Here is a 13,720-nt window from a genome sequence, read left to right as displayed (position 1 = left end):
GGAGCGGGGCAAGGCAGGAGGGCACGCGGGCGCATCGCCAGGGGAGTGGTGGGCCGCACGGGGCAAGCTGCAGGCGGGTGCGGGAGGAGGCGCCCGAGCGAGCAGTGGCGGCTACAGGCGCGGGTGCGCGCGCGACCGAGTGCGGCAGCGGGAGGCCGGGGCGCGACCTGGGGCAGGCGTGTGCGTGTTGGAACAAGGCAGAGGCAACATGAGTGGAGCGCCGGCCATGGCGACTTCTAGCGCGGGACGACACCGACGAGCACGGCGGTCAGAGGATGCAGATCAAGGGGAAGGCAGAGGGGAAAAGCGCGTCGGCTCACATCGTTGACGAGGAGAGGCTCGGGGAGGTGCGGGATGCAGTGAAGCCGTCGGAACCAACGACGAACGGCGGCGGAGATGAGCTCGATGGCGAGCGTACGGGCTATCCCGGCTCGATTCAGAGCACGTAGGCGAAGGAGACGACGATGGCGAAGCTCCTGGACACCTTGGCGCGACGAGGGGAGGCCGGTGGCCACCGGATCGACGAGGTGGCGGCGATGGTGGCGGAGGGCGGCTTCTGTAACGGGAGAGGGAGAGCAGGGGAAGGAGTGGATAGGCTAGGGTTCGGGAAGGGGCGTCGGGGTACCTATAGGACGTCGGGGCGTCGCCGGATGGCCGGCGCGTGGCCATCCCGGCCACGAACGCGCCCCCTCTGTCCACGAGGCTTCTATGAACAGGAAGGAGATGGGGAGGTGAGCTGGGCCGCGTGGCCAGTTATGGCCCAGTGACAAAGTAGTTTGTAGGCCCCTTTTCCTTTTTCTTTTCTCTTTAATTCTCTGTTTTAACTCTTAGCTTCTGTTTTGCATTTAAGTTGAGCCACCAAAAGAATTTTGTAAGAAGTGCCACTTGTCAAAACAAATACTAGCCATTATTTAGTACCGCCACAAAAAGTTTGGTGACTAGATAAACTAGTTCAACATTTCTTTATTATTTTAAAGCATTCAAATAATTGTTTTTGCTACTACTTTATTCATTTTAGAGTATTTAGGCATTTTATAGAAGTGTGGTTTCTTCACCATAATTACCTATGCATTATTTGGCACAACCCGAACTTTTTAATTTTATTGTTTGAAAATTTTTATTGTTTGCTTGAATTTGAATTTGAATTCGAACCGGTTTCGAACTAATGCGAGATTAGCAACAGTAATCGAGGTGATGTGGCATCATTAGCAGAGGTTCACTGTATCTTAAGATTCCGGGCGTCACACGGCATAACTCTTCCGGCTCAAAGCGTCTGCTACGACATTGGCCTTGCCTGGATGATAGTGCAACTTCGTATCATAATCCTTTATGAGCTCCAACCATCTCCTTTGTGTACTTCAAACTCTTATGATCCGTGTACATATCACAACGGTTCCCCATAAGAAAATGTCTCCAGGTCTTGAGCGCATGCACTACGGCTGCTAACTCCAAATCATGAGTGGCATAATTCAACTCATGCGGTCGAAGCTGACGTGAGGCATAAGAAACAACTCTTCCGTCTTGCATAAGTACTCCTCCAAGTCCTAAGCGAGATGCGTCGCAATACACTTGGAAATCCTTGTGTATATCTGGCAGAATCAACACTGGGGCTGTAGTCACACGTTTCTTCAATTCCTGAAAACTGGCCTCACATTCTTCTGTCCATTTGAACTTGGTGTCCTTCTTCAACAACTCTGTCATGGGCTTCGCAATCTTAGGGAAATTCTCAATGAATCTCAGGTAGTATCCTGTGAGTCCAAGAAAACTGCGGATCTCTCCTACTGAGGTGGGTGCTAGCCAATGAGTGACAGACTGAACCTTGGTGGGGTCTACCGCTATACCTTCTCCTGATATAAGAAATCCAACTTCTTTCAACCAAAATTCACATTTGCTGAACTTGGCATACAATTGATGTTCCCTGAGCTTCTCGAGAACTAAACGCAAATGCTCCTTGTGTTCCTCTTCATTCTTCGAGTATACCAAGATATCATCAATGAACACCACGACAAACTTATCTAAGAACTCCATGAAAACCTTGTTCATCATGCTCATAAAATAGGCAGGGGCGTTAGTCAATCCAAATGACATAACCGTATACTCATATAGCCCGTACCTTGTGGTGAAGGTTGTCTTAGCTATATCTTGTTCTCGGATCTTCAGTTGGTGGTATCCTGATTGCAGATCGATCTTTGAAAACACTTTTGCTCCTTGCAGCTGGTCAAACAAGTCATTGATCATCGGTAGTGGGTATTTGTTCTTGATCATCACTTCATTCAACGCACGATAATCAACAACCATTCTCAATGATCCATCCTTCTTCTCAACCAAGAGCACTAGGGCTCCCCATGGTGATGAACTTCGTCGAATGTAACCTTTCTCCAATAACTCCTTAATTTGCTTATTAATCTCCTCCAGATCATTTGCGGGCATCCGGTATGGTCGCTTCGATATCGGTCCGGTGCCTGGTAATAACTCTATCAAAAACTCAATGTCTCGATCCGGCGGCATGCCTGGTAACTCCTCGGGAAATACATTTGGGTAATCCTTCACTATAGGCACTTCCTCCTGTACAACTCCCGAGAGGGAATTTACTTGGGTCCTTCTCGGCGCATGCCTAGATACATACTTGATCCTTTTTCCCTCCGGTGTGGTGAGCAGAATTGTCTTACTGGCGCAATTGATGTTTCCCCCATACATCGATAGCCAATCCATTCCTAATATCACATCCAATCCTTGTGACTCCAAATTTATCAAGTCTGAGGGGAAAACATGCCTACCTATGGTCAATGGCATCTGAAAACATCCTTGGCTTGCCATATACTCCGCTCCTGGCGAGCTTACTAACATAGGTGTCCTAAGAACTTTGGTGGGCAACTTATACTTATCCACAAATCCCCTTGAAATGTATGAATGCGATGCACCAGTATCAAAAAGAATGATTGCAGTAATGACTTAACCAAAAACTTACCGATAACTGCATCTGGCTGCTCTTCAACCTCCTCCATGTTCACGTGGTTCACTTGTCCCCTGTTGAAAGGGTTGGGCTTCTTTCCAGAGCTTCCATTGCCATTACCATTCTTTGCTTCAGAACACTCGGTGGCATAGTGTCCAGTCTTCCCGTACTTGAAACAAGTAATGTGACTTAGATCCTTCTTGGTGGGTGTAGAGGGGTTAGAACGGTTCTGATTGTTGCATGCTCCATTCCCGTTTCCATTCTTGGGGCCACTGTGGTTGTGTGCACTTCCTCCATTGTGGGTATGACCTCCATGGTTATGGGTATATCCTCCCGAGTTCGGGGTAAAACGAGGCTTCTCCTGAGCTCCTGAATTGTACTTCCCTTGTCCATACTTCCTTTTGCGGCTCTCAATCTGCTGCTGCTTCCCTTCAATCATTAGAGCCTTGTCTATCAACTCCTGGTAGTTATTAAATGTTGCCGCCATTAACTGCATACTCATCTCATCATTCAGCCCTTCCATAAACTTCTCCTGTTTCGCGGCATCGGTGGCCACATCATCTGGGGCATAGCGAGATAACTTACTAAACTCACCTACGTACTGGGCCACAGTACGATTTCCCTGGCGTAAGTTGTGAAACTCGCGCTTCTTCATACTCATAGCTCCAGTTGAGACATGAGCAGTGCAGAATGCTTGCTGAACTTGATCCCAAGTGATATTGGCTATAGGGAAAGTGGTTGTTTAATTCTCCCACCATGAGGCTGCTGGTCCATCCAATTGATGTGTGGCAAAATGCACTTTCTCAGCATCTATGCAACCTGCGGTGGTCAACTCCCTTCCAATCCTACGTAGCCAATCATCAGCAACTATCGGCTCGGTGCTACTGGAAAACACCGGCGGCTGCAACCTCAGGAAACGGGCTAAGTTGTCAACTGGAGGTGGTGGCGGTGGGTTGTTATTGTTGTGTTGCCTTGGTTCTGGACTAGTAGCTGCATCAAGGCATTCTGCTGTTGGATCAACTGAGTGAGCTCTGGTGGGAAGACAAATCCGGGGTCACGTCTCGGAGGCATCTGATGGGTTTAGAGGGGAGAGATTAGAATAGAATGAGGTCTAATGAGAAAGCACTACCCATATGCACATGAGACAAACACAATCATATCACACCAAAATCAATTCAAGCAAGGGCATACAATCAGTCTAGGACTATCGTTACAGTGATCGAGCCCTTGTATTCGAGCCCTCGAGGCCCCTGGCTTGTATTATGATGCTTGTATGACTTATTTATGTTTTAGAGTTGTGTTGTGATATCTTCTCGTGAGTCCCTGATCTTGATCGTACACATTTGCGTGCATGATTAGTGTACGGTCAAATCGGGGGCGTCACAAGTTGGTATCAGAGCCGACTGCCTGTAGGAATCCCCCTTTCCACACTCCTTGGCCGAAGTCGAGTCTAGACATTACAAAACTTTTACTAACATGGCTGTGTGTCTTACGGGCCCACGTCGCCATTGGGTAGTATTAGGATCTTTTACTCCTTGGCTATACTCTGGGGACTCTGATCTCTCTCCTATTCGGGTTAAGTGAATTTTGCTAAATCTAACATTAGGATCTCGTTATCACTTTCACCCGGAGAGCCCCTTATTACTCATGATCATCTGCTGCACGTGAAGACCCTGAAGATACTCTCCGCTGATAACCCGAGAACTTGTGTGCATCGCTTTTGCAATTCCCTTTCATCGATAAACTCCTATGGATAACCGCGTATACTCGCCATTCATACAATGTTTCCCAGTTGATCTTGTTATTCCAACATACCCCGAAATTATCTCTGTTGTTCCGAGAATCCTTGAGCTTACTGCCTTGCTGTTCTTTGTCACCTGAATACCCCTACGGATAATTCTCGCACTTACCGAGTATCCGCTCATCCCCAGTTGATTCAAGTATTTCACAAAAGTGTTCAAAATACCATTCGATCTTCCGAAAATCCTCAGGAGCCTTTTTGCTCTTGAAATTCTTGCTTACTTGCATTATGATTAATCTTAAGTCTCGTAATCTTATTGGCATCTCTTGTCATTATCATTTTGAGTCTGTTGGTTCAAAATATTGCGAATGCTCACAATCCTCAATCAGATCCTAGGATTCTTCCTTCTGGCTCAAACGTCATTTTAAACATGAGCTGGTATCGACCAATCAAATTGCCATTGATTGTACCCCTAAGGCTATTGAACTTATCCATCCTTAATCAGAGCGTTTGCTTCTGATCCCATGATTTGGGAATCATAATTCCTTTGCATTTGAGCTTTGAGTTAGCCAGTTGTTTCTATAATCTGATCCCCTTGCATTCTTTATTCCTCTAGTTGAGTACCGATGCTCACATCTGATCCCTTGTGGACCACCAAATCCTTTGTTAGATTATTATCCGACAGTGCCCTCATATTTAATCACCTTGTGAGTTCTTTCCCTGGTACATAATGCCTTTAGTAAATTGTATCCTCTCGTTTTGACACCCATGCTCTACTATCGAGCTTGAGTTATTTACCCCTGAAGCTTGTGGTATATGTTTCCACGATGCCCCGATGGGTTGAACCTATGCCTTTCATAATATGTGTGAACTCGAAAGTTTCATGAGTCATACTCTTCTGGTATTTTGCCAGATAAAATTTTTCAACACTGCAACTTCATCAAACGCGAGAAGTGAATGAAAGGTTATGCATTGAAGAAGTGGGAGTCGACCTTGAACTTTGCGTTCATGCCCATGGACACGTTGTAGATCTTATCATTAAAGCTTTTCTTAAATTAATTATTCCCTTGGTATAAGTTCATCTTATATCTGGGATCTGACATTTTGCAATCGTGGTTCCAACCATGTTCTCTTTTAAATACCATTTCTCATGCAAGTTTAAGCACTTGTCTTCTGCAGAGCAATACCCCAGTCCAACCTCTACTTTGGTTTGTCGTCGAGTATTACCCCCCTGGTATCTCGAGATTATCACGGAACTGCATAACTTATTATGAGTTCTCCATCAAGTATTACATTCTCATTGATTCCAATTTTTCACGGGCTCCGAGTTATTAAACACTCAAGGACATCGATAACTGAATCGAGTCCGCATCACGATTAAACAACTCTTAGTAATCTCCTTTGCTTACGAGTTCGTACTCGATCACGTCATCCCTAGCCTGCTCGGCTATATCTTTATCTTGATGATTTTAACTGTGCTACCTGGTCCTCATTCCCGGAGCACCACTTTCGACGATGAGCTAAGCTTACGTCGATTTTCCTCGTCATATCGTTTCACCTCGAACAACAAACTTGACCCCGAGTTTGTGTAGTATCTGTGGCTCCAATAATCTTTTGTTGCATCAGTCCTTTTGCTTGATGCAGTCGCTGATCAATTGCTTCTTCGTGGATCCCCTCGACAACAAAATGTCGTGATCATCATCAACATTTTGACTCCTTCCAGGATATCAATGGAATTCTTGATGATAAGTGCCATCCTCGTTCCTTGGTAATTTGAGTTACCATCGACAACATCCTTACATTCCTTTCATCACAAACTTGATCATGTTATGGAGCTCCTTGCTAACCAGCTTATGTTATGTTCTACATTGAAGTATTACTGTCTTTCATGTCAAGGATGTTGTGAGGATTGCCCCACCTCTTAAGAATTCCTGATATAGTAATACTTCTCGCCATCTCCATTCATTTCCAGGTTCACGTGTTGATTCCAACCGGGATACCAACAGGTGAACTGTGTTGTTCGGATTCTAAAACTTCTAGCAACCCTATTGCTTTGAAGTCAATGGTCGGCCGTTCATTCTTAGACTATTGATTATTGAATCACCATTCCGACGTTGGTCGTGCAACCCATCCCATATTTCGGGTGCACCTTTCAACCAATGTTTAATTGGGTATGTTTTCCTCGAGCATACCTCATTATATCATTCGATCTAGCTAATGTTATCTCCTTGGTCACATAGTTGTGGAAATCCATCTTTTGGAAATCTCAATGGATTGTCGCTGAGTCAATCAGCCACCTCCTCATCCTCTCGTTGGTATACTGATGGACTCTTGTTTCGGAACTCGCTTCCATAGTTCATTTCCCGAGAATCTTACAATGTCATCTCGTCAAATTGTGCCGCACCTTTTCTTCTCAGGCATCCTAAGTCTGAGGTATCGTGACACTAATCATATCTAAATCTCGGTCAGATATGATGGTTGGAACATATTTCCAAGAGTTATAACATTGGTCTCTACATAACCCGATAAGGTGGTGTCTTTGCTTAGCACCCCTAGCCAAAGGACCTTTTGTTATAATTCCCTTTTTAGCATGGTTAACCATTCTTCCATGAGGAAATTGAAAGACTTATTCTATATGTTGTTCCTGATGAATCCTTGTGTATTCCAAGTCTGTCTTTTGCTTGAAGACCATGTCAATGCTATCTCGAAGCATGTCTGTGGTACTCCGAATTTCAATAAGAACATTTGAAGCACAATGCTAAACTTTCTTTATCAATTATCCAAACACCGTTGTATGGGTAATGGCATGAAATTTCTCTCATCTTTCCTAAAGGGTTTTCTACGTTATATCCCGACATGGATATCATGCTCTGCTTACCCTTGGGAAGAATATACCCTTGAAATATGTGTTTAAACACATTTTCCTTTCCATTGTTCTGTTTAATCTGATAATGATATTTTCCTTTCCATTGTTTTGTTTAACCCTTCTTGAGTTCTATATGATCTAAGCAGTAATATTCTCCTGCTTATGTAAACACCTCGGTGTACAATTCTGTCAGCAAGACCCTGTTACTATTGTTGATGACATCCCGGTAGCCACCGATGGACGAGAACTTTGCCTAATGGTCCGCCTCGTTTCAACGAGCAGGAAAATGGTTCTCTTTGTCCCTCGCCCTTGGTACCAACGTGTTGCCGACATAACTGACAGGGTACTCTCTGACATGCCTTGCTATCATGTCCGTGCAAGATGTCACTGCTCCTATAAAAAAAACCACATGGTGGGCCCAGAACCCACAGTTCCACAGGATCGAAACCTGACTCTCCTGTACACCCCCTGTTCCCAAGGTTGTTCCTCGCGTGTGGCCTCGTATGTAATTCACGGGCCACCTTCCTAGTGATCTATTTTCGTAACATACGCAATACTTAATCTCCTTGCTCTGGACCCTTTTCGCACTTGGTTTCAGACATCGAACCATTACCTATCCATTTGAAACCTCTCATGGTACCTTCTTACTTTGCTCTCGATATCTTCTTAAGTTTCAATTCGAGAGATACTTATGCTTCTTCCCCCGAGTTAACTGTCTGATGCTCAATCCTGTTAGAATCCGCCCTTATAGAGTTTTCCCCTCTTAACCTTTCGTAAGTACGGTGAAGATCCTGAAGGAAGGACGGCAACTTCATCATAATGACCCGGAGAAGAGGAATGAAGGCATCAACTTAATGGATCGACCTCTTCGAGAAGAGTAACCAAGGCCGAGAAGATCCGTTAGAATTTCGTAACCAAATCCTTTCCCCATTACTCCCCCCTTAAATCTCGGGACGAGATTTCTTGTAGTGGAGGAGAATTGTGACGCCCGAGTAATTAAGTTACAGTAACTCTCTACTAATGATGCCACGTCACCACAATTACTGTTGTCAATCTCGCGATGATTTGAATCCCGTTCGAATTCAAATTTAATTTAAAGTCAAATAAATAAAGTTTTCAAATGGAAAAATAAAAATGTGCGTTAGGTTGCAAATATTCACTAACAATTTGCATGAAAGAATTAACATTTTGTTTTTATATAAAATTTCCCCTGGATATTAAAACAATGGACCAATGACACCTTTTTATCCCATTTAAATATAAACTCAAACTTAATAAATTATTTTGAATCCAAACTTTTTGTGGCAGTGCAAAATAATGCATAGTAATTATATGGCAAGGTTTTACATTTAAAAAATATATTTTGAAGCTAAAAGAAAGTACAAAACAGTGGCTAAATAAATAAACAGGAAAGTAAATGGAAAAATACTAGTAAAAAGAAAAGAAACCTAATCTACTGGGCCCCTTGGCCCATCTAGCAAAACGGCCCAGTCCACACCCAACTTGCCCCCCATCTCCAGCTACAGAGGCAGGGGTGGGCGTGGCGCTCATCCACCGGCGCCATTGTCGGCGATGCACACACGTCGGCCATCCGCACCCCCTGCCCTGCCTACTAGATCGCTCCCGCGGCCCCTCGGCGAACCCTAGCCTCGCAATCCCCTTCCCTTCCCTCTCTCTCTCTCTCTGTTAGAGCTCGCGCCCAAGACCCCCGTCGCCGCCGGCGTCGTCGTTGCCGTGCTCCGGGGCATCCCCGAGCTACAACAAGGTGGCCAGGAGCCTCCCCGACCTCGTCTCCTTCACCTACGCCTCTGGATCGAAGCCAAAAGACCATGTACGTTCCGCATCGAGCCGTCATCCCCGCCACAGCCACCGCGGCCATCGCCGCCGATCTCCTCCACCGGCCTCCCCTCGACGCACCAAGATGTCCAGGAGAACCGTCGCGGTCTACTTCGTCTACCCCGAGCACTGAATCGAGCAAGGACGACCCGTACACTCGCTATCGACCTCATCTTCAACGCGTACATCGCCGGCGTCCGGCGTCGATTGCCGCCGCTCCGGTCCACCTCCGGCCACCCCTACCACGTCCCCGAGTTCACTGTGAGCTCCTCTGCCCGCTCCCCCTGCTCGCCCCCTCGATTTGTCGCCGTTTAGCCGCCCCGCACTTCGGCCGGCATGGACGGAGCTTGCGCTCGCCCGCCCCCTGCCTATCCCGGCCACAATCTGAGCCGCCCACACGCGCGCTCGCAAGCCCTGCGTCGCGCCCTTGCCTCGCTCCTGTGTGCCCGCGTGTGCGCGCCTGCTGCTGCTGCTGGCTCTGCATACTACCGGCGCTGCCGCTGTCTGTTGCTGTTGCGTTGCGGCTACCTGTCGCTGCTGCTCGCCCTCTGCTTGCTGCTCTTGCACTGCTGTGCTGCTTGGCCGCTGTTGATGCTTCGCCTTTTGCTGCTCTGCTTACCACTGCCACTAGTTGCTGCAGCCGGCTGCTGCTGATGCTTGGGCATGGCCGTGCGTGTGTGCACAAGGTGAACACCCGACTGTGCCTCTGGCCGGCTTAATTAATTAGAGATAGATTAGTTTAGGATTAGATTAGTGGAATAAAAAGGGTAATGTGCAGATGACATGTGGCCCCACTAGTTTAAATTACTTTAGACTAATTAAATTGACCCTGTGACACTTACATATGGGCCACACCTCTCCTTTTGACTAGTCAAATTGACTTGGTCAATTCGAATTAAAAGTAATTTAGAAAATCTAGAATATTGATAAGACTTAAAGAAAATCATAGAAAATGATTCGTAATTCGGATGAAAAAATTGTACATGAAAGTTGCTCAGAACGGCGTGATGAATCCGGATACGTAGTCTATTCATCCGCCACACATCCCTAGCATAGCAAACATGCAACTTTCCCCCTCCGGTCCATCTGTCCGAAAATGCCAAACACTCGGGATATTTTCCCGGATGTTTCCCCCCTTCGTCAGTATCACCTACTACCGTGTTAGGGCACATCTAGCACCGCGTTTGCCATGTTGCGCTTTTGTGATGCTTTGATTGCTCTGTTATTTATTATGTTCCCCCTCCGTTACTTCTTTCCGATAGACCCCGAGACTGCCGGCGACCCCCAGTTCGACTACGGTGTTGACGACCTCTCCTTGCCAGAGCTTCCAGGCAAGCCTCCCCCCCTTGATCACCAGATATCGCCTATTCTTCTCTATACTGCTTGCATTAGAGTAGTGTAGCATGTTACTGCTTTCCGATATCCTATCCTGATGCATAGCCTATCCTTGCTACTACTGTTGTTACCTTTACCTGCAATCCTACATGCTTAGTATAGGATGCTAGTTTTTCATCAGTGGCCCTACATTCTTGTCCATCTGCTGTGCTATACTATCGGGCCGTGATCACCTGGGCGGTAATCACGGGTATATACTTATATACTATATACATGACACATGTGGTGACTAAAGTCGGGTCGGCTCGTAGGAGTACCCGCAAGTGGATCTTTGTGGCGGAGCGACAGGGCAGGTTGAGACCGCCTAGGTGAGAGGTGGGCCTGGCCCTGGTCGGCGTTCGAGGATACTTAACACGCTTAACGAGATCTTGGTATTTGATCTGAGTCTGGCCATTTGGTCTATACGCACTAACCATCTACGCGGGAGTAGTTATGGGTATCCCGACGTCGTGGTATCAGCCGAAGCTCTTTTGACGTCAGCGACTGAGTGGCGCGCGCCGCATTGGACCGTAAGCTCGCGCTTGTATTAAGGGGGCTAGGTCTGCTTCCGGCCGCGTACGCAACATGCAGGTGTGCATAGGGCGATGGGCCCAGACCCCTGTGCGCATAGGTTTAGACCGGCGTGCTGACCTCTCTGTTGAGCCTAGGTGAGGCTGCGACGTGTTGATCTTACGAGGCCGGGCATGACCCAGAAAAGTGTGTCCGGCCAAATGGGATCGAGCGTGTTGGGTTATGTGGTGCACCCCTGGAGGGAAGTTTATCTATTCGAATAGCCGTGTCCCTCGGTAAAAGGACGACCTGGAGTTGTACCTTGACCTTATGACAACTAGAATCGGATACTTAATAAAATACACCCTTCCAAGTGCCAGATACAACCCGGTGATCGCTCTCTAACAGGGCGACGAGGAGGGGATCGCCGGGTAGGATTATGCTATACGATGCTACTTGGAGGACTTCAATCTACTCTCTTCTACATGCTGCAAGATGAAGGCTGCCAGAAGCGTAGTCTTCGACAGGATTAGATATCCCCCTCTTATTCTGGCATTCTGCAGTTCAGTCCACCGATATGACCCTTTACACATATACCCATGCATATGTAGTGTAGCTCCTTGCTTGCGAGTATTTTGGATGAGTACTCACGGTTGCTTTTCTCCCTCTTTTCCCCTATCTATACCTGGGTGTCGCAACCAGATGCTGGAGTCCAGGAGCTAGAGGTCCCGAGGATGATTCTACATGGAGTTCGGGTTCAAGGAGTAGTTAGGAGGTCCCAGGCAGCAGGCCTTGCCTTTTCGATCGTTGCTACTTTTGTGCTAGCCTTCTTAAGGCAAACTTGTTTAACTTATGTCTGTACTCAGATATTGTTGCTTCCGCTGACTCGTCTATGATCGAGCCCTTGTATTCGAGCCCTCGAGGCCCCTGGCTTGTATTATGATGCTTGTATGACTTATTTATGTTTTAGAGTTGTGTTGCGATATCTTCCCGTGAGTCCCTGATCTTGATCGTACACATTTGCGTGCATGATTAGTGTACGGTCAAATCGGGGGCGTCACACTCCCGCTCAGAGGCCGTCATCTTCTTCTTCGTTGGCGCCTTCTTGCGATTGATCACAGGAATGGGAGGAGACACCTTCCTCTTCTTGGCCGGTGGCTCCTCGGCCAAGAACCTTGGACGACTCTTCTTGACGCGTGGAGCCGACGGGGACGAGGCGGGAGCTAGCACGACGGCCGCCTTGTGGAGGAGGCGACGGACGGCGACGAGCTCTGCCTGGAACCGCTGCCGAAGGATCTCCATCTCCCTCGCGCGCTTCTGCCCGGACATGATGTCGATCTTGGCGTCAAACGGCTCTGCTGACACGAAGCCGTGCTTCCTGGTGAGCTCCCCGCCGTAGGGGTAGGCAATCTCCATGGGAAGGGAACAGGGGACGCCGGTCGCTTCGCTGGGTAAGGACTAAGGACTGGTGATTGGTGATTGGTGAAGATTGGAAGCTGGAGAAGAGAAGATTGGTCAGAGCGAGGCAGCAGGTTGGCTGCCTTCCCTTTTATTGATGAGCTCAGGCCAGGTGTGATGCCGAATCCAAACCGTGGATGCGTATGTGATGTGATCCGTCAGGAAACCGGATTTGCATGCGTGCATTTGAAGCTTAAGTGCCAAGTTTATTGAGTTTGAGGCCATCTCGGAATCCCACGCCAGCAACACTTAATTATGCCTTTCTTTCCCGGCTCCTAATCCAACTCGAAGTCATTTTTATGATAGCTGCTCTCCTACGTGGCTGCCATGAAGAATCTGTGACACAAAACCAATGATACATTAGCAGCTAATTTCCAAATCTACCACATCGGTGCGAGACGACACCGACTGCAGATCCTGCCACAGGTGGAAGACAAGCTGGAGAACCGTTCTATGAGAGGGTTAGGAATATTTCCAGCGTTTTTTTTTACTGATCAAAGTACCTCTTTTCTTTATTCATTAAAATCTAAGGTTACATCTTTCAGCAGTAGAGGTACATGATAGGCGGAGGAGGATCATGTAACCAAAGTATATGGATGTCTTGGTATTTTGCAATGCCAAATATAAAAGCCGAGACTAGAGCGGCAAGCACCCCCTCAGCATATTTTTATACAAGAATGAGAAACATAATTAGATATTCACACCCGGGTCGAACCCAGCGGCCTTGAGCCCAAAGACAGGGTTGGCTGATTTGAACTCAAGTATGAAACTTACTTTGACAAACTCTCTCGATATATAGTAGAAATCGTTAAACACTGCTACTGCAATTCCCGCTGCAAAGGTATCTTCATTCAGTATGTTGTGTTAGATGGAAGCATTCCTACTCCCTCGTAAGGGAGCCGCAGGTATATATTGATCGAAGGCAGAAAGCCTCTGCCGTGGCTTACAAGTTTACCAATCGCGTGGATACGGCTTTCGTTAC

At 47.1% G+C, this 13,720-nt stretch overlaps 1 long non-coding RNA gene across 1 annotated transcript; it reads left to right on the top strand.

Annotated features, from left to right (window-relative positions):
- Window positions 1–9,140: 9,140 nt before the first annotated feature.
- LOC141023406 (uncharacterized) lies at window positions 9,141–12,249 on the top strand. Its single transcript, XR_012184722.1, has 3 exons — window positions 9,141–9,657; window positions 10,659–10,727; window positions 11,983–12,249. It is a non-coding gene; the product is annotated as an uncharacterized lncRNA (long non-coding RNA).
- Window positions 12,250–13,720: the final 1,471 nt, after the last annotated feature.

Source organism: Aegilops tauschii, chromosome 5 (genome assembly GCF_002575655.3).
Source record: "Aegilops tauschii subsp. strangulata cultivar AL8/78 chromosome 5, Aet v6.0, whole genome shotgun sequence".
NCBI classification, from domain to species: Eukaryota; Viridiplantae; Streptophyta; class Magnoliopsida; order Poales; family Poaceae; genus Aegilops; species Aegilops tauschii.
The sequence above is the reverse complement of the archived record's forward strand: the minus strand, read 5'-3'. Positions and strand labels throughout refer to the sequence as shown.